The following is a 21,735-nucleotide window of genomic DNA, read 5'->3' as shown; positions in this document are numbered from 1 at the left end:
ACAACTTTTCAAAACATCTTCATTAAAAGCAATTTGGCAGACTCAAATTATTCTCTTTTCTACAACTAATTTTTCTCCATTAGCTAGCATATAGATTTCAACTTAGTGTTCTATGCACACTATGACATAAACATCACTCACCAAGTTTAAGGGGATAATTTAGCTCAGAAACACATTCTGAGCTAAATAAATTACAGCTTAGCTTAATTTGAAGTTACAGAACAACAAACTTGGAAGGAGCTTCATAGTTCAGCTAGACCACACAATCTTATGAAAAGTAAAATGAAGCCAATGGCAACACCAGAGCTAATACCCAGGGCATCTGGTTCAATATACCGTTACGTTCCACTAAATACTCTGTCCTTTCCAAAAACAACAGGTAAGCAACGACCTAGAGAAGGGTCAAATGGCTGTATAGAATGGATACAGCTTCCCAAGTTGCTTCTCAGAGAGAACTGAGGCTCACGAAGCCGCCTTGTAAAACACTCCCAGCTACCGCTGTCACCAAAAAAAAAATTCTGTTTAACACAGAAAATCTAAACGGGCATGTAACCCTCCCAGTCTCAATTTTAATTGAGGTACCAAGAAGACATAAAACAGCATATAAAAGAGAGGGTAAGGAATTGTAAGCATGTGCAGATTTATAAAGAAAATGGTCCTAAGAACAGGTCCATGTATCTTAGACAACTCAGTAAGATGAAGAATACAAACCCTTAATAGAGGAACACACAGAAGTTTCTGTCAGGAGAATTATAATGAGATACTCCGTGAAGAACTGGGGGCCGTTAAGTATTCCTCACACACATATATACTCCTTTCCCAATCTGTCTCCTTGATCCTCTGTTAGGACAACTCAGAAAATGTTAGCCAACTCCAAGCTTTAGGGGGTTAACTTTGAAGTTGCAAACTGCAGTGAGCTAGCGTGTTTTGCTATCTGAGAGAGTGCTAGTTCATTTTGCACTGCTATAAAGAAACACCGGAAGCAGGGTAATTGATAAAGAAAAGCAGTTTATTTGGCTCATGGTTCTGCTGGCTGTATGAGCATGGCACCAGCACCTGCTCAGCTTCTGGTGAGGTCTCAGGAAGGTTTTACTCATGGTGAAAGCAAAGAGAGACTATGTAGGTCACATGGACAGAATAACCACGAGAGACGGAGAAGGTCCCAAACTCTTTTTAACAATCAGATCATGTGATAACTCATTAAACACAGAGAGGGCAGCAAACGATTCATGAGGGATCCATCCCTGTGATGCAAAAACCTCCCACCAGGCCCCACATCCAGCTTTGGGGATCACATTTCAACCTGAGATTTAGAGGGGACAAATATCCAAACTATGTCAAAGTGGAAATGGAACACTGACTGTGGACTCTCCTGACTAAGTGCTTTGGTGATGAAGCTGGAAGTGTGGTACTGCTTCGGAATCAATCCACCCTCCTAGAAGATGCTGGTACAGGTGATATGTGAGGATATCAAGTTAACAACGTAAGCTAAAGCTACACTGCAGAGGTGGCAGTCTTAGCATTAGAGGTCATCTCATGTCCTGAGCAATATAGAGCTGTCTCCAGGAACAAGGACACTTTAAAATACAGTGGTTGGATGTGCACTTCCACCTGTCCATGGGATGAGAAGAGTAACAAATGTCCACCTAGATGTATCTGCCCAGGTTAAAGGGAACTGTAGGATGGTGGGTCCTAGCCAGATACACTGCCAGATTTATTTCTAATGATCACACTAATTGTTCTTTTGATTAATGTTACTGTGGTAGATTTTTGAAAAAAATAGCTAAAGTTATTCATCTTCCAGGATACAAACTCCTTTTTAATGGGACTGTTCAGCCCTTTCCATCCAGAGGTAGTTTTTTTTTTCTCCTTTTTACCTGTTAACTGTCAGCTGTCCTTGTGACTTGCTTTGACCAGTGGTCATATGCCATTCTCTAGTGTCAGTGTTAACAGATGTTGCACACTCCTGTCCCTTCTCTTGGAACCCTGCCACCATCACGTGATCAAACTCTGGCTTACAGCAGAATCAAAGACCACAGCAGGCACAGACAAACCAGACAGCTAGCAACCAGCCAGACTAGCAGCTAACTGCGGACACCTGAATGAACTCAACCTAGACCAGAACAAATGCAGACGAATTCAACCCAAAATTCCACCCCCAAACCTTTGAGATAAAGGGTTGTTTTTAAAAACTAATTTTTATGGTGTGTTACATAACAAAGTTAATGGATGTACTCTGCAAATAACCAACCTGTATTTTATCACAATTATAATTTTACTTTTGCCAAATTCATAATTTTATGTCTACTTCTGTGGTATGATATCATTCCTAAGTTACAACAGAAGCTAATAATAGTGAATTATTATACAATATATACTGCATGCTCATTAGTTGTCTTTGTATTAAATGATCACTATGAGAAGATAAAATGAACACACTTCGGAAGAAGAAGAATAGCTGTCTGGGAAGTGCATCAATAGCACAGGAAATAGACAATTAGTAGCCACCGGCAGCAATCAACTCACTTGATTGCTTACTATTACTCCTGTTTCCTTTTGGTGAACTACTGTGGTTTTCACTGTGTCTTCTTTTCGGCATAGGATTTTAACATGTCAATAGAAATAAGCGGGCTGTAAATATTAGTAAGTAAAATGATACATAAATAACATGGCAACATTTCCTTTATTCTCGAATGTCTTGGTTCACCTGGAATTTTCAAGCTGTATTTCAAAAATCTTCATACTTTTGAAATATAATATTCACATCATGATTATGACAACAACTCCCATAGGTCTCTACAACCCACTGTGAACCCAGACTGTACAAAATGTGATGCAGAAATAATAATTATTCCTCATTCTCTGCTGAGCAGATGGAGATAATTCAGGATGGGAAATATAAAATCTAACAAATCTAAATGTTAAAGTCTATCTGAAATAAGAATTACTGAGTTAAAAGCTAGTGATTCATTGAAATCTTAAAAAAAAAAATCTTTTCACATGAATAAAAATAATGTATTTATTTTAGGAACACAAGTTTATCCATTTGACAGAATCAACCAAATGTTCTACTCTGTTTAGGCTCTGGCTCTCCTCAAATATCCAACACCTCTTCTCCTATCACCAGTCTCAGATCATGACCTTATGCTCTATTGCATCTAGAAAATTGAAGCAATCAGAAGGGAACTTACACAAGGTCTCACTGTCACATGTAATATCTCCTGTAACTGTGACCAAATGCCTTGCCCTCTCTTCTATTACTATGGATGAACTCCCATTCCAAGCCAATTCTCCCATAACCCTGCAGGCCATTGTGAATTTCCACTACATTTTCTTCTTTATCCAGAGTGAAGTCCTCTAATGTTTATATATATACAATATATTAGAGGACTATTACATAATATATATATAATATATATATATATATAGAGAGAGAGAGAGACAGAGAGAGAGAGAAAGAAAGAAATTGGGCAAGGATATGGTTTTAGCACAGTAGTTATCAAATCACAGACCAACAGCAGCAATAACACTTAGCAACTTGATAGGAATGCAAACTCCCAGATGTTAGACCAGGTTTATGAATCAAAACTTCTATGAGGGAAGCCCAGTAACGTGTATTTTAACAAGCCTTCCAGGTGATTCTGCTGCACTGTAAGGTCTGAGAAACACTGCACTAGCAATTGCCCCCGATGTGTTCAATCACCAGTTTTTCTTTCTTGGTTAGATCTTACAATTAGCACATAATTATGTTTTATTTCCTAGCTATATATCAAATACAATCTTTCTTGGTGCTATGTGATTCTCCTTTTATACCATTGTCATTGTTTTTCTTCTCCTAAAAGAATGTCATCAAATTTACTTATACTTGCTAGAACCGTTTTTTCTTCTTTCCTTGCTATTGAATCTACTCCAGCAAGACTTCTATCAATCTCAATCCATTGAAATAATGTTTGTGAAGATCTCCACTGACCACGAGGTGACCAAATCTAGTGTACAACTGTAAATTCTCACCTTATTTGGACGACAGCAAGATTTGACCTGGTTGTATATTCCCTCCTTCTTAAAACCATTTTCCTCCAACTGGGTTTATAGGACACCTCTCCTTGTTCTTTTCATACATCAGTGTCCACTCTTTATCTGCTTTCTTTGCTGTTTCCACATCAACTCATCAACCACAGAACATTCAAATGGTCCAGGGCTCAATTCTAGAATCTCTCTTTTTATATATACTCATTTCCCAAGTGACTGTATTCTGTTTTATGGCTTTAAATGTTAGCTATACGCTAACATCTCCCAAACTGTATTTCACAACTTTAAATGCTAACTTTTGAATGACAGAAAATATGATTAATAATTACATAATACACATTCTAATTAAAAATGTTTTTTCTCGAAATAGGGCTTTTTTTTTAAAAAAAACTTCTTTAATGACTTAAAATATCATTTAAGGGGACTGACATAATGAATTGAGTTCAGTGAAACATCTAAATAACATAAGTATAGTATGTTATCTAACTATAAAGCTAGATAACTCTCAAAACAAGCGTTTTTAACACTTCAAAAACAAACTTTCCAAAACAGTGCATTTATTCATGAAAACTGCTGAACCTCAGCTAAGAACAACATTAGTCAATGCAGTTCAGACCTAGGGCCCCAAAACCTCCCACCCCCAACTTTTGCCAGAGCAGAAGTTCAATTAAGACAGGGAAGATTACAAAAAGCAAAAGCTTTGCTACCTCTGCAGAGAGAGATCGCTTGGTTTAGAGTGTCATTGTTGAAGTGGCAATCTCAGTGACCAGTGAAGAGGAAAGCCTAGTTTTGAACAAATAACTAACCGGTGGACTAGCCTGATATTTAACAGAAATTCTCTTGGGGTGAAGACATCCACACAAGACTTGGTAAGCCCTCTATATACCGCCAGTTGTCCATGGGCTGTGCAAGTAAGCATCATCAGAGACTGGAGTGGGCTCAAACCTTCTGTACATCTCTACTGTGTGTGAAAAAGAAATACTAGCATTAAGTAAAAGTCAAGAAGGACTTGAAAATGCCCTGTAGTTTGAATGAGTTACCAGCCAACACTAATCTACCAAAATAGCATGGAAGCCTTATTGGTTTCAGGTGTTTAAACACAGTCTCTGACTAATCTTTGACAAAATACTATATTATGCAGACAAGGGGAAAATTCCAGGAAATGGAAGCTTATAAATAAACCTTTTAAATTGAGCAGGAACATTTATTCAAACATTGTGATGATGACAGAAATCAGAAATTTAATCCATGCAAGTCACTAAACAAGCAAATAACTCACGAAAACCTTCAGAATCTAAAGTTGCTGCAATATATTTCTTAAAATGTCCAGTATTCAACCAAAATAATTACACGTCTGCAAAAAACCAGCTGGGTGCAGTGGCTGACACCTGTAATCCCAGCACTTTGGGAGGCAGAGGCAGGTGGATCACTTGAGGTCAGGAGTTGGAGACAGCCTGGCCAACATGATGAAACCTGTCTCTACTAAAAACACAAAAATTAGCAGAGCATGGTGGTGCACGCCTGTAATCCCAACTACGTTGTAGGCTGAGGTACAAGAATCATTTGAACCTGGGAGTTAGAGGCTGCAGTGAGCCAAGATCACAACCACTGTACTCTAGCCTAGGCGAAAGAGCAAGACTCTGTCTCAAAAAAAAAAAACTGCAAAGAAACAAGAAAGTCAAACCAAGACAAAGACTGCAAAAAGGCTATTACAAACATGTACGTAGAGAAAAGAAACTGTATCTAAAGAATTAAAGTATTATGACAATGACTCAATAACTGGAGAATATTAATATAAAAATTCAGATTATAACAAAAAAATGGAAATTATAGAATTAAAAAGTAAAGTAACTGAAATAATTCAACAAAGGACTCAAAGCAGATTTGAAATACCAAAACAAAACAAAACAAAAAATCATGAATGTATTTAAAAGGATGAACAAAGCCGGTAATCCTAGCACTTTGGGAGGCCGAGGTGGGCGGATCACGAGGTCAGGAGATCGAGACCATCCTGGCTAACATGGTGAAACTAAAACATGGTCTCTACTAAAAATACAAAAAAACAAACAAACAAACAAATAAATTAGCTGGGCATGGTGGTGGGCGCCTGTAGTCCCAGTTGCTCTGGAGGCTGAGGCAGGAGAATGGCGTGAACCCGGGAGGTGGAGCTTGCTGTGAGCCGAGATTGTGCCACTGCACTCCAGCCTAGGTGACAGAGCAAGACTCCATCTCAAAAAAAAAGGGATGAAAAAATTTACTTCCATTGAATTTTTGAAGATATTTTAATACAGAAACTTTGTAGTTTGTATAACCTCTATGGCTATGCTGTCAAAGAACAACCTGAGACAATACCTACATATATGGACACATCACATAAGAAATAGGCAATATTTGGGACTGTAAAATTTTCATATGACTATAATTGCATTACTTAAATCATGGCAAAACTACCAGAACTATTGTGAGTACGCTCTAGCAATGCAATAAAACTTCGAAAACATTAATATATATATATACAGTTTAGAACTATAAAGGAGCTAAGAGATTATTTAATCTATTGCCTTGTACAAGGTAAGTCTGTGAAATGTGATCTTTTGACACTCACCACCTCTTTTGGAGCAAATCAGGCACTAACAATCCTTTTGCATAATTTCTGTTTCTTGAGTTACCTGACACTTCAGGCATCATAGTCTTATGTTTTCTTTTGTGTCTAACAGACTAATTAAATGTTCAGTTTTGGAATTCTGAATCTCAGACCTGTTGACAGAAATCAAATGTGGTACTAGTAAATGAAGAAGGTATAACAGAGAAAGAAGCCAACAAGGAGAAGATGAGTTGTGAAGAAGTCTAAATGGCCATGTCACAAGTCACTGAAGTTGTGCTTGAGCCTCTAGGATTTCTGCGATACTCTGAGTCAAGCCTGACCATATTGTTGTTCCTTGAAATCAATGTGCTTTGAGAGACAGGAATACTAGATCTCAGAGACAGCTGGTGACTTTGCCAACTTTTCCAAGGAAAGAGTGTCTACATTAGAACTCAAATTATCTGGCTAGTAGTTCAGCCATTTTTACACATCACTGATTTACTTCTAATCATTTACTTTAAAAAAATTATTTCCTTCTAATCATCTATCCATAAAGTTACTTGATATTACAAAAGCTTTTTATCTCTGTTCTCAAGAAGACTTCTCCTACCTTCATTTCTTAACACAGCAGCTATTTGTAACTGTTGTCTCTTATGAAGGTTATTTTACTTTTCTATGGACTTACAAAGATAGTTTTTTTTTTTTTTTTTTTTTTTTTTAGACGGAGTCTCGCTCTGTCGCCCAGGCTGGAGTGCAGTGGCCGGATCTCAGCTCACTGCAAGCTCCGCCTCCTGGGTTTACGCCATTCTCTCGCCTCAGCCTCCCGAGTAGCTGGGACTACAGGCGCCCGCCATCTCGCCCGGCTAATTTTTTGTATTTTTTTTAGTAGAGACGGGGTTTCACCGTGTTAGCCAGGATGGTCTCGATCTCCTGACCTCGTGATCCGCCCGTCTCGGCCTCCCAAAGTGCTGGGATTACAGGCTTGAGCCACCGCGCCCGGCACAAAGATAGTTCTTAAAGCTTCCTCTCCTGGCTCTCTTCTGCCCCTAATCCTGATGAAATCTCATCACCTTTTACTGGTTTTCCAAGATTGTTTTGCAGATCATAATGGTAGGTTTTTGATTTTCATTTTTTGTTCACTGTTACTTTGTTTTTTCAGTGCAACAATAAAATTAATGAAAAGTGTTCACTGTCAAGTTTTTAAGGTCTCTTCAGTATGTGTTCTCCTCAAGATAAAAAGAGAATGAGTAACTCTTAGTTTTTTATTCTTGTACTTGTTAGAAAGGCAGAAATGAAATGCACATAATGCTATGTTTCTGAATTCACAAAAGATAGAGATAACATTCATGTAGATTTTAGAAGACAAGCACAGACATTCCTTAGCTCAGTGGTCTTCCAAATGTACTCTTTACTTATCTCCTAAAAGAGTTTCAGAGCACTTTACACCCCATCATACAACTTAATATTTACATTTCTTCATTATTAATTTAAGTCACTTCAAAAGTCTGAGCTTCATGGATAAATAATGGCATTTAAAACTAAAACTGACACATTTCTTTAAACTTCATACAATGGACACCACATTCATTTTAACTATGCCTTTGACAGAATGAGAATACCACATCGACAGTTCAGAGAGAAAAATTAAATCCCATTAAAAGTTTTCTAAAGTTCAGGAATATTACGCTTGAAATTATATGGGATGACATTGTGTCCTGTATCTGTTCACAAGTGGCAGTTCTGATTTTATGAATAAAGTTTAATCTATTTTGTGGAAATAAACAGCAAAATAAGTGAAAGCCTTAGGCCATGAGTTGATGAGGGGCTAACAATGTGCTAAATATGTTAGTTAAATATTGCCAGTCACGGTGGCTTCTGCCTATAATCCCAGCAATTTGGAAGGCTGGGGCGGGCGGATCACCTGAGGTCAGGAGTTCAAAACCAGTCTGGTCAACATAGTGAAACTGCGTCTCTATAATACAAAAATCAGCCAGATGTGGTGGCGGGTGCCTGTAATCCCAGCTATTCTGGAGGCTGAGACATGAGAATCACTTGAACCTGGGAGGCAGAGATTGTAGTGAGCTGAGATCGCACCACTATACTCCAGTCTGGCGACAGAGCGAGACTCTGTCTCAAAAATAAAATTGTATATATATATATCTTTTTTTATATATATATATATACACAAATATATATCATATATATGACAATGTATTATCTGAAGTTTAATACAAATCTGAAGTACATGGAAGAAGTTCATGACTATGTAGAGAAATTGTTTTTGTTTGACAGCCAGCAGGAAATGTACACCTAAATAAAAACAGGAAAGTGGGTTTATTGCCTTCAGTAACCTATTAAAAAGATTAATAAATATTTCCAAAAACTGAATATATTTTTAAGAATAAAATTGATTTACCTCTATTACGTGTTTCTTCTATTTCAAGAAATAACACTGATCTGTTAATATCAACATGGAATTTCCCCCTCTACTTCTTGATATGATGCTGTCTACTGTTAAGATAACACACTAAGACTCACTAAATACTCCATTATGAGAATAAAATTGCACAGTACATTTTGTAGAATATTGGCGTTTTGCATCATGACTTTAGTAAATTTTAAGTGTTCTACGATAGATATGTAGATAACGCATGACACCTTACAATGGGTTTGCTTTCTGGTAGAAACAAGGAGCTTCTACTCTCTCTACTACTTCTTGGTGGTATTCTCTTTCTCACTCTCATGAAACTTTTCCTCAGGAAGCCTGCATTCTTTACAGCAGTGGACAATAGAAGAGAATGGTTCATTAAATGAATATTGTTATCACGACTTCCACTCCACTCTGCCACATACCCCAAGCAAAGTATCTCATTTTGTGAACTGAGAGATGAGGGATAGATAGATGATACATAGATAAAATTTTGTTTTCTATTTCAGATAAAATTTTGTTTTTATTTACTTCTAACCATTTGCCATTTGCCATTACAAAAATGTTATCATTTTTGTAATGTCAAGTGTCATCACCATAATCCTATGTAAAATGACTTTTGTAAAGCCCTGTTATGCAGGATTATAGTGATGACTCCTATATTTCAAAAGGGCCCTTTTTTCAAGCCCTACAGTTTTTTTTTTTTCAAAGTATTACCCTCTTTATTATGGTATAGAGTAGTATTTTATGCATTAGCTCATTTTATAGTAAAAGCATCTATGTATAACTGTGGAGAAACTGCTGCAGAGATAGCTCCAACTTAAACTGGAAAATATTTTCTCTGTAGAAAATAGTAAAAATTATAACATTTACCAAGCTAGCCCAACAAGTTCATTTAAACCAAATAGTAGGTAAATACATCATACATTTATAAATGCAGGTTGAATTCTGAGATCCAGGAGAAACTTCAGTTTCATTTATTGAAACAGCCACGTTTTAAGTTATGTGAAGTGAAATTTCCATTAATCTTCCCTTTTACTCTTAATTTACTCCCAATCGTTTTTCTTTATGCTAAATCCATAATCCACAACAAGGTTTTAGCTGTTCTCTTCTAAAGGACGGGTAACATATCCTTTTAATCTGCTTGATAAGGTACCCATGGCTATCCAAATAATGAAATGGTTTGATTCTTCTTAAAGCATTCCCAGTATTTGGGCAAAACCAGAATCTAATAAATTACACTGCCGCCTAATACGCATGGCTTGATGGGAAGCCATGAGGAACAAGGGTAAAGTGATAAAACCGGCAAGTGAATCAAGGAATAAAAGCCAAGAGAATTCTGAGACCAGAGGGCAAGAAACATCCAGTCATGACTGAAGAACAGAACTGAAGTTCAAATAGAAAAAGGATGTTGCCTCAAGGATCACGAGCTGACCTGGCTATCAGAGCCCCTAGCACATGTTGATCAAATAAGGGGCAGTTAGAGATAAAGACTGGATTAAGCAAGAGAAACCAGGACCTAGAAAGACTCCAGGTATTCACAATAATTAAATGAAAACAAGACAGACCATGCAGCTTTAAATATCCTAGGATAGTATGTTCTAGGATTCCCAGTACAGAAAGAATCTCTGGAAATTAAGGCAAGAAGATAACGCCACTCTTAAGCTCCTGTGCTAGATGGAATGTTTCCCAGATAAATAATATCTGAGAAATCAGGCAGAGTTATCTGGCCAGGAAGCCCTACAGTTTCTTAAACTCTAGAATGATCCATAGTGAGAATCAGAATGGGTGAGAGAAATGTGAGAATGAAGAAAAGTATGGCCGCCCAACCACAGGTGCACTTTCAGGCAGATCAATGTAAGAAAAATGCACATATCCAGCTCCAATAAGACTATCATTACAAGGTTGAGTTCTCTGGAAAAAGAACTTTGAGATGAAGTTTGTGGTGTTAGAAGTTTATTAGCGAATGTAATCAAAATCAGGGTGGGGAAACGGGAAGACACCCGACAGGGCAGAGTGAGACAGAGCTGTGATGTCGATTAGGCAACAGCCTCAGGCGACCATGTGGGGAACACTGGAGATCAAGTTCTTGCCAATCCTAGGAAGGGCATGGCCCCGAGTAAGAAGGTCGCTTCCAAGAAGACAGGACAATAAGCCTTTCCTTGATTGCAGATGTGGATGATCATGCTATGTCTGGAGCCCTTTAGAAAGTTCTTGGTCCCTCTAAGAACATGCATACTACAGTTGTGAATGCTACTAATAGCTCAACCTGCTAAAGAGGTATTTCATATTTCATCCGAGTATGAATTTAGGCTTCCTAGATTTAGTGAGTGACAAGACTAAATACTTGTGGTACAAAAAGCACGACCAATGTTGTTAAGAGGATAGCTTTGGACTGCACTTTCTTCTCTTTCTCTCTCTCCCTCCCTCCATCTGTCTCTCCCCTCATCTTCTTCAGTTTGACCACCATAAATCCGGCCTTAGAGCTAGGCAAAGACTAGAGTGGAAGCCTACAGTATGGGGCCTTGAATGTAAGACAAAGGGTTAGCTTGAGAAAGTGGTGCAAGGAGAGGCATAAGGGTCAAGAATTGCTGAGGACAAGTATGTCCCCATAGGATTTCATACACAGGAGCAGAGGTAAATTTTAAAGACCTCAGGATTTATGTTCAGAATACAGTTATTTGAAGATTTTATCCTCAATATGACCTTATACAAATGATACTTTTAACACATCTCCCAGTGGTGTATAACATGGACCGAAAAAGATAAGGCTGAGAAATTACGTGGCTATCAGCGCTGGATCCAGATGAGTTGACAACAATCAGGACAGAGAAGATAATGTATTAGAATCAATAAAAATCAGTGACCTTTTGGAAATGGGTGGATAACTGAGATGAGAAGTCAAAAAAGACCTAAACTTGCAAACTAAACAGGGACAAAAATGTGGAAAAGAACACCCATTTTGAGGGAAATGCTATATGCCTACTTTCAGACACATTACACATTCAATGTAAGAATCAAGTCAAATGTTTACTAGGTATACAACGGGACATTGAAGAAAATAGGACTGGAAAGACAGATTTCAATACAGTCATTAAATAAAAAAATATGATATTTTTATTTTATTTTCAGATTTTACCCAGCTTATATTTTTAAAAAATAATGAACCCATAAAGATGCCATTAATGCTTTCTAAAAAGGCTGTGCCCAACCTAATTTTACTTAGTATTTCAATCCTTAAAGTTAAGCTAGTTATTATTTAATTCATTATTTCATATTAGTATTAGTCACATTTTACCATAATTATACCCTCAAATATGATAAGTCAGAATATATGTAAAATAAATTAACATAAATTTGGTTGTATTACAAAGGGGGAATATAAGACTTTCTAGTTTTACCAAGTGATGAGAGGTTTTAATATTATTGTAACAGAGTATATTTTTTGATAGCACTATAAATTTGCTCTCACCATGCATCTTAGTTCATTTTGTGTTGCTGTAACAGAATATCTGAGGATGGGAATTTATAAAGAAAAGAAGTTTATTTAGCTCATGGTTCTGTAGGCTGGGAAGTTCAAAGAGCACAGTGCCAGCATCTGTTCAGCTTCTGGTGAGGGCCACATACTGTGTAAAAACACAATGGAGATGGCCAAAGGGGAAGCAAACACTTGGGAAGAGACAAAACCATGATGGGGCCTGTTTATAACAATCTGCTGTCTTGGGAATAATCCATTTCCAAGAGAAATAACCCATTCTGTTGCGGACGTGAACTCACTCACTACTGTGAGAAAGGCAACAAGCTATTCATGTGGGAGCCACCCCATAACCCAAACCTCTCACTAGGCCCCATCTCCAATACCACTGCACTGGCAACCAAACTTCAGCGTGATTTGGGGAGAGCCAACTATATTCAAACCATGGTACCATGTCTTTTACCAAATTAATAAACAATGACTGGAATGAGTTTAACTATAGCAATTTTTTGGAAATAATATTTGTACCAAATGACTAGAACTACCTCTTAAAATATTCTGTATTATCAATGTAAAACTAATACTTTTCATTTTTTAAAAAAGGTAGATACAGTTCTCTATATAGCTTATACATTTGATTAGACTGTAAGTATTTAGAGGTTCTAAACATTCTCATGGGTAAAATAATTCAAATTAAAAAGGTAATGTCAGTAATTTGTTGTCTTATAAGTCAAATTGTTCTTGATTGAAATCACATGATACAGTAACGTAAAAAATGTATTATTTATAGAGATGTAGAAAGTGTTTTTTGAGGAAAAATACAAGTCATCGACAACCAAAAATGTCCAATATAACTTATATAGTGCAGAACTGGTATTAATTTGTTAGTCAGAAAACACCTTTATAGCCTTTACTGAAGAAAGCTGGATTAATAGAATTTCAGCTACTCCTCTGTCATTTTTCCCATCTCCTTTGACTCTGTAAAGCAAAGTTTTGCTGAAGTCTGACCAGTTAAATAAAAAATGAGAACTACAAACTCATAAAATACGACTGCTATATTCTAATGCAAGGGAAATAATATAGAGATGGATGTGTCATATCAATGAATGAAAAGCTTAAGAGGAAACTGAGACTTCTGTAATCTGTATATCCATATGGAAAAAGATGAAACTTCACATTAAATTATGCAGCTCATTCCAGATGACCTGTAGCTCTAAGAAAAACAATACAACTTCCAGATGATAATACAGGAAAATAACTTCCTTGTCTTGCCATAAGTAGAGATTTTTTTTAAACAAATACAAAAAGCATTAACCTTAAAGGAAAAAACAAATAACAAGAACTACATTAAAAATATTAATGTCTGTTTATCAAAATATGCTATACAAAATATCCCATGCAACACATATAACCAAGAAACGCCTCACAACCAGGATGTCTAAAAAATAACATATGAATCAGTAAGAATATGTAGAGTCAACACAGTAGAAAAATGGGCAACAGCTACGAAGAAATCAAGTGAAAATCTATTCAAACTTCATTAGTCATCAGGATAATTCAAGTTAAGTTTTTAATGAGATGTTACTACATAATATACCAGCAGGGCCAAAGCGGAAAGAATGGTACACCAAGCACTGTCAGCGACATGGAGCGACAGGAACTGTTACACTCCTTGTAGGAGAGTAAATGGCCAAAACTATTTGGGGGGAAAAAAGCATTTTATTCACTACTAATTTGAACAGGCGCATGGACAAAGATCCCATAATCCTACACCTAAATTAGCAACAGAAATGTACATATCTATCTATACACACACACACACACACACACACACACAATGATTTCAATTAAATATATTTCCAAGGCAAGGAAAAATAAAATATGTTAGAATTCAAGATAGTATATACATTCAGGACTAAAGAGGGGCTTAGTCACAAGAGGTGCTTCTAAATGAAGTCAGCATTCTATTTTAACTGGGACATTTGCTACACAGGTGTTCAGTTTATGAGAATTTATCAAGCTGTACATTTAGATTCCTGTTCATTTTTCTATTTTTCACAAAAATAAAATCCTGAGGGAAAGTATTTCCAAACCTGGAAGTTTGTTTACATTTTAACAACTCTGCGTTTTAAAGAAATATGTTTTTTCCTGTTTCCCAATGAAGAGGATTTCTTGTTACCTGACAGGCAGATATTGCAGGTTTACAAAATATAGAACTCTTAAAGTACTTTATGTGGAATACAGAAACCCATGTCACTCCACAAAACAGAGCTCTATCAACTGAATTTCATTGGTTAAAAACTAAGTATAAGCGTTACTTATCAACAGAACAGTTGAAAACAATTCCATCCTGCATGGAAGTCATCTATGACCTGATCTGTATCATATCTTCTTTATAGAAATGTGTTTAGTATGAATTAAGGGTTGAATTAATATGGACTGAGGTTGACTCAAGAGAGTTCAATCTCAATGCTACCCTGTTTTAGCAATTTACACTTGGAAAATCATTGTGTGTACCTTGTATTATATGATGGAAATTCTCTTATGGAAAAAAAAATAAGTCAGGTCTTAGGTGGAGTCAAGTTCCCTTGAGAAATACAAACGAATATTTTTAGAGGCCAAATTCCATTTATGTCAGAGCATAATGCTAATAAGCATCACACAGGCAGCCTGAAGGTTTGTACTTAGCAGACGAATCTGAGTCCCCAGAAGAGCCACACACCTCTGATGCTACTCCCGAACTCAATGCTGCTAGGATTCCAGGAAAGCAATTGGATGCACAGGGAACTAGACTTGTCTCTGAAGTAAAACCAAAGACTGAATTCTTCTCTGAGCAAAGAAAATCAATGTGAAAACAGTCTCTTTATTTTTTTTTTTATATCCCAGGGGTAATGATAAAGTATTGAGTGAAGGAAATGATGAAAACCCTTCCAGGTTATTAAACTACTTATATTGCCCTTGAAACACAGGGAGCAAAGTCAGTTATTTCTGTTGAAAAGAAAGTAAGAGTCAGGCCTTTGAATTCTGGGCCTAATAGAGCACTGAGAAATAACAAGGTAAGTGAAGAGCCAGCCAGTCATTGAGCATGTGCCAAGACGGTTATCGGAAGAAATCAAACCCTGTCCACAGGAAGCATTCAAACTAGGATGAAACCAAATTGACTATCTGGAATAGCCCAGCATTGCAAAGAAGCAGAATTCATTGTATTTTTCAGAATAGGCCCTAATAGCAAATCAAAGAGTAAATTCCATGACCTTTCTTTTTTGCCCATAAAATGTAGCCTGGTGTGGTGCAGAATAGCATAAAACATAGACAGAAATCGATTTCAATTGGAGAAAACCCTGAAGTGGAGTAAGAGAACCCTTGCTGTGGTGCATAATTCCATTATGAGTTATTACCATGTTGCCTGTTCAACATAGGAATGGAAAGAAAGGATGTATAACTGGGAAAAGAAGTATCTTCGGACCCCTCCCAAATAACCTGGGAAAGGCAGCTCTTCAGTCTCTCAATCATGTGGGCTTTATATGGTTTCACTTTCCTTTATGGATGCTAGGATAAGACAACTCTGCAAATTATAAGGTACTTGTCTAGATTCAACAAATTTCATGTTATTGTTTTTCCCCTGAATTACCACCCCACTCATGATTGCCTTAAATCTCTACTATAGAAATACAAACCTAGCCTACGTGCATGAACTCTTAAACACCAACTGGAGTTCTTACAATAGATGAAGCTTTATTTAGTGCACTGCAATAGACACTTCCCAAATCATATGTCATTGCTATTCAAGATTTAAAAATCTACCCATTTTAACACTACAGATAAGACGTATCATTGTCAATTTATGTCTTCTGATACTAGTTTGGGCTTAGCCACAGTTCTATTATTTTCTGGACTATTTGTCTTGCTTCTCAACTTTTTTCAAGCATTTCTTTTTCCTCGACCACATTAATTAAAAATGCCTTTAGTACGGTCTGTTTAGTAATGAATTTTCTCCGTTTTTAATTGTCGGAATCCAGCTTTATTTCACTCCAGTTCTTGATATGTTTTTCCCAAGTCTCCCACTCTAAGTTGATACTTCTTTTCTCTCACTCTTTTAAATTATTCTACAATCCTCAAGTGTCTTTTGTTGCCATTAAGAAGAAACATATCTAACTGCTCTTTATTTATGTAAAATCTATTTTTTACTTTGACAGCTTTTAAGATCTTTTTCATTCTTTTTTTCAGTGCCCGTTATATGCAAATTGAACTTATCTTTAGTATTCATTTTGCTTCACATATATGAGAATTATCATCTTTCATGAGTTCTGGGTATTTATCAGTTTTTATGTGTTTGTATTTTTACGTATATTTTTCATGTTTTCCCCTCATTTTCTCCCAGAATTCCAATTATATCCATATTAGACTGTGTCACTCTACCATTCATTTCTCTTAATACTAATAGAAAATAATTGGCACATTCATATTAGACAAATTCAAAGAGAGGTTGCATAAATAATATCTATCAAAAGCTGAACAAATGAAAGGGAACCACGAGGCATACAGCAACCATGTCTAGCAACAGTGAATCTGTTACCATTCCTAAGCCCTAAAGAATGAGGGGATGGAGTGGTTCCCAGAACTCAAAAGGACAGAAAATTATGTATTGCAGACCACACTAAGATAAGCAGTGACCTTCTATGAAAAGACAAAGCTAGACTAAGGCAATTTGCAGAGAGGTAGAGAAGATTAACTATCCTTACTTTATTATTTTTCCTCCCTCCAATCCTCTACCAGGGCTCTTATTAATTGCTCCCAACCGGAAGTGTAGGGCACGGGATAAAGTTCATACAAATCCGCAGCCTGGGACAGAGACACAGGTGGAGTAGGACAAAAATGCATATAGAGAGGAGATAAGAAAGTATCTCTCAGTACTCTCTCAGTTTACATCTTTGTGTCCTTATGCTGGGTTCCACGTTACTTTTTTTTTTTTTTTATCACCCAGGTCATCAGTTACCTCTTGAGTTGTATCTAATCTTTTTTAAACATGTCCACTGGGACTCTGATTTTAGTTTTTATTGTTTTACTTTTGTAGTTCTATATGATTTTTTAAATCCTTTATCTTTTTTATGTTTTAGCTATGTAAAATAAGATTGCTTTATATATGTTTTTGATCGTTCCAATATATAAAGTCTTTGTAGAATGTGATTTTGCTTTGACTCTCTCGTGATTGTGATTTTTATTGTGGGCTTGTGTTTTCTGAAATACTGTCGGTAGGAATTGTCGAAGCCTGTGTTTAAATTGCTTTCTTTTAGATATGCTTGCAGTTGTTTTACCTAGGTGACAATGCTTTTGGGAGGAAGCCCTACCAATCTAGCTTGAGTGTGTTTAGCCCATATAAGGCTTGTGAAATTTGATCCCAAAATGCATATGATTGGAAATTCTCAATGAATATATTTATTTTTTACTGCTTCATTCAGAGACTATGCTAAGACATACAAGTACTCTATGATCTTCCTCTGCAAAGCACATTTTCTCCAAGTTAACTACATGATACTGTTCCCTTTTGGGGACTCGGGCTTTATTTTCAGGTCCCTGTTATCTCCTCCCACTCTACTGTACCTCAGGCTTAGTCTCCTTTGCTCTATCTGTTCAGACCAATGAAGTTTTAACAGATTTTCTCAGGGCTAAAGCTATATTCCATGGTTGGTAAAATCTTAGATTTTGTAATTTCTTATTTCTGACCTATAAGTAATTCCATTACATTCCTGCCCTTCTCATCTAGGCACTTATTATTTTAATATTTGTATTCAACATTTTTAGGGACACTAAAATGTCTCAGGACATCCAGTCTGTCCTACCGGTGGAAATGGAAGTCCATATTTACTTGTTAAAACTTCGTAAATGTATTTAAGATTAAAAAAGAGAGAAATGGCTTAATATCCATCTCTAAAATAAGAACTATACATTATACAAAATGGCCAAAAAATCTTTTAGTCCATAGTTCATCTCTCACACTGGCCTTGTTCCGTCAGTTTTGGTCTATCCTGAAGTATCAGCAATAGTCACAGTCCCTGCTTGTTAGCCTCAATCACACAGGTGCTGCAACTCTTCTTTTCACTCAAATGGTTGTAGCTGTGGCTTTTCTAATTATCCCACTCTCTCCGTGATGGTGGCTTCTAAAATGTGATCAGGAAATCAACTAGATCAACATAACCTGGGGACTCTCATAAAAATGCAAATTATAGGCTTATTGGGATTAAGAATTGGGCCTAGAAATCTTCAAATTTATTAGGCCTGTGATCACGATTCACCGATTTATAAGATAAAAATTTGACACTAGCATCTTCATTCTCTTTCCTAGTAGGTCCCTTGGGAAGGTGAAAGTAATCATGACTTCCTCCTACATGAAGCAGAAACTTTTAGGGGCCCTTTGATTTTACTGTTTAAAATGATTAAGTATTTCAGAGCAACTCTAAATTTATTTCTTTTTTATAAAACGTGCGTATTAGCTACACTCTAAAATTTAAAAGCTACAAAAATATCAATCATTTTGTGTGATACTCCACTTGTTCATTTTTAAAAACATAAAAATCAGTGTAAGGTATAATAGTGGGAAAGATTTCAGCAGGGTATTAGTCCTTTTTCACACCGTTATAAAGAAATGCCTCAGACTGGGTCATTTACAAGGAAAAAAGGCTCAACTGACTCACAGTTCCACATGGCTGCCTCCGAGACCTCAAGAAACTTAAAATCACGGTGGAAGGCGAAGGAGAAGCAGGCACATTCTCTCCAAGGAAACAGGCGAGCGAGAGAACAGCAAACATGGGGGAAATTGCCCTTTATAAAACCATCAGATCTCGTGAGACTTACTATCACGAGAGCAGCATGGGAAGACCGCCCTCATGATCCAATCATCACCTCCCACCAAGACCCTCCCTCGACACCTGCGGATTACAAACCAGATTATAATTCAACATGAGATTTAGAGAGGAACACAGAGCCAAACCATTTCAAGCGCGTAGGGAAGAATAAATGATGAGAAGTGAGGAAGCGTGTGAAAATATATCAAGGAAAGGATCAGAAATGTGCAGCCGAGGCAAGGATGCTTATGCAGAATCAGAAAGACAATGAAGGACCCCAGCTGGAAAAAAGAATCCCTGTTAGATTAAATAGAAGTATAGAAGTCAGGACTAGAAAGGTAAGTCAGGGCTGGACTGTGGAGGGACTTGTAGACTCACCAGACCACTCTGAAATTTCAGTATGGAAGATACTGTGGATCAGCTGAAAAACTCCTAATCTCAACGCCCTTCTCACTTGTCTAATTTCCATTAAAGCCTATATAGAAGATACATGCTGACTATCCCAGCATCACAGTTAGATGTGGTCAGGTGAAACCGTTCTTGAAACTGAGACACCAGTGGGAATCTCTGGGAAGTTTCAAGAAAAGCTTTTGCTTTCCCATGAAGTGAGCAAATGGAAGAGTTACAGCCCCCTTTGGCTTCTTTCTCTTGTCCTGAGCTTTACACAATGTCTTTATCTGTCATGGCCCATCTTGTGGCCATAAGACTTAAAACACCAGCAGGAGAATAGAGCCAGCATGCTAAGTTGGTGGCAGACACTGCAGATCAGCTGAAGCAGTGCCAGCGGCTAATCTCTAACCTTGATGTCTATCATGTGAGAAAAATATATGCTTGTTTAAACTGCTGTTGGTTGAGATTTCTGCTATTTGTAGCCAGGCATGTTATTAATTATACCGAATGAACCTAGACAGTGTGACTTTTTTTTCTTCCTTGAGACAGGGTCTCACTTTGTGGCCTAGGCTGGAGTGCACTGGCACTCCATGGGTCACTGTGCATGGGCACATCACGCACAGTGCATGAGGTCACTGCAGCCTCAGTCTCCCGGTACTAAAATGATGCTCTCACCTCAGCCTCCCAATTAGCCGGGACCACAGACACGCACTACCATGCCTGATTTGCCATTTATTTGCTTAATTTTGTAGAATTGAGATCTCCACTATGTTGTCTAGGCTGGCCTCAAACTTCTGGGCTCAAGCGTTCCTCCCTCCTTGGCTTCCCAAAGTGCTGGGATTTCAGGTGTGAACCACCGCACCCAGCCTTGATGGTGTGACTTTTAATCCACAACATTAGTATGAAAGAAATATCATTTTCCCTTTGTTTTTTCAAATGGATATAAATGCTTCAATGCCTCAGACGTCTAACCAGTGGAGAATTCTACTTCAATCATGTTTGGGGAATGCCCTACTTCCACCTTTAGAATAATGCAAAACGTTTGGTGTTTTAAATAGTGACAAACATTAGAGGAAAGGACCTCATACATCCTTTGCTTAGTAGTTGCCTATGATACACCTCTGTCCATGCTTCATTGTCAAACTTGGCCTTGAAATCTTTTGTCATGGCTCCCACAGGTCTTACCGTTCAGTCCTCTTTGACAGTCTTCAACACACTGTCCCGTGCGTAGTCATGAGAAGCTCTGCATGGGATCAGATAGCTGAACTTAGGTATTTTCAAAATCCATAAGTGTCTTATGAAACTTTTAGGCATGAGGTAAGGCATCTAAATATTTCTAGATCCAGCTATTTCAGGTCCCCCACTAAATAACTCCTGCCTCTAAACCATTCCTTCTGAAACAATTCTCCCTAAAACCCCTTCAGTATGCATAAGCTTTTAAAACTTGGACATTAGTATAGCTTGCGTGGAAACTTCACATTTCGGCTTCACAGGGGGCAAAAGAAGTTTTGGTTACCTTCTTGGGATGAGGGAATTTGTGATAGAAAGTAAAATTACACAGAGTAAAGAGAAGAAAACACATTGTATCATTTAAAAAGGTTATTGTATCCCACCCAGGGGGTAGTGAGTCATCAAATATTTTTAAGCAAATCAGTAGCATTTTTTAAAATGATGAATTAGTGGTAGTAATGGCACAAATTAGGAAGGCTGACTCTTTTGTTTAGAGCCAAAAATAAGGTATCATTTAAAAGTGAATAATCTAAAATAATTCTGTAAATATGTGTTTCAGAGCAAAAGAAAAAATTGTTAATTGCATGCAAAAGACATACCAAAATATCACAGATGGGTGTTCTGATATACCATAGTTTGTTGCAAAGTAAACACTATTAACAGTTAAAATGTCAACGTGTACAATATCTTCTATGAAAAGTATGTAAATATATACATCTATGTACATATTATATTGGAATGAAAGCAATAATAAAAT

The 21,735-nt window shown here is 37.1% G+C and overlaps 1 pseudogene across 1 annotated transcript in view; it reads left to right on the top strand.

The window, feature by feature from the left end:
* The first annotated feature begins 282 nt into the window (after positions 1-282).
* The window catches only part of LOC117095905, a 33,523-nt pseudogene continuing 12,070 nt past the window's right edge, over positions 283-21,735 (top strand). The window contains exon 1 of the transcript XR_004442237.1: positions 283-379. The product of XR_004442237.1 is annotated as a 40S ribosomal protein S3a-like (transcript). The remainder of the gene's footprint in view (positions 380-21,735) is intronic.

This window comes from Trachypithecus francoisi, unplaced genomic scaffold (genome assembly GCF_009764315.1).
Source record: "Trachypithecus francoisi isolate TF-2019V2 unplaced genomic scaffold, Tfra_2.0 Contig01440, whole genome shotgun sequence".
Lineage (NCBI taxonomy): Eukaryota > Metazoa > Chordata > Mammalia > Primates > Cercopithecidae > Trachypithecus > Trachypithecus francoisi.
The sequence above is the reverse complement of the archived record's forward strand: the minus strand, read 5'-3'. Positions and strand labels throughout refer to the sequence as shown.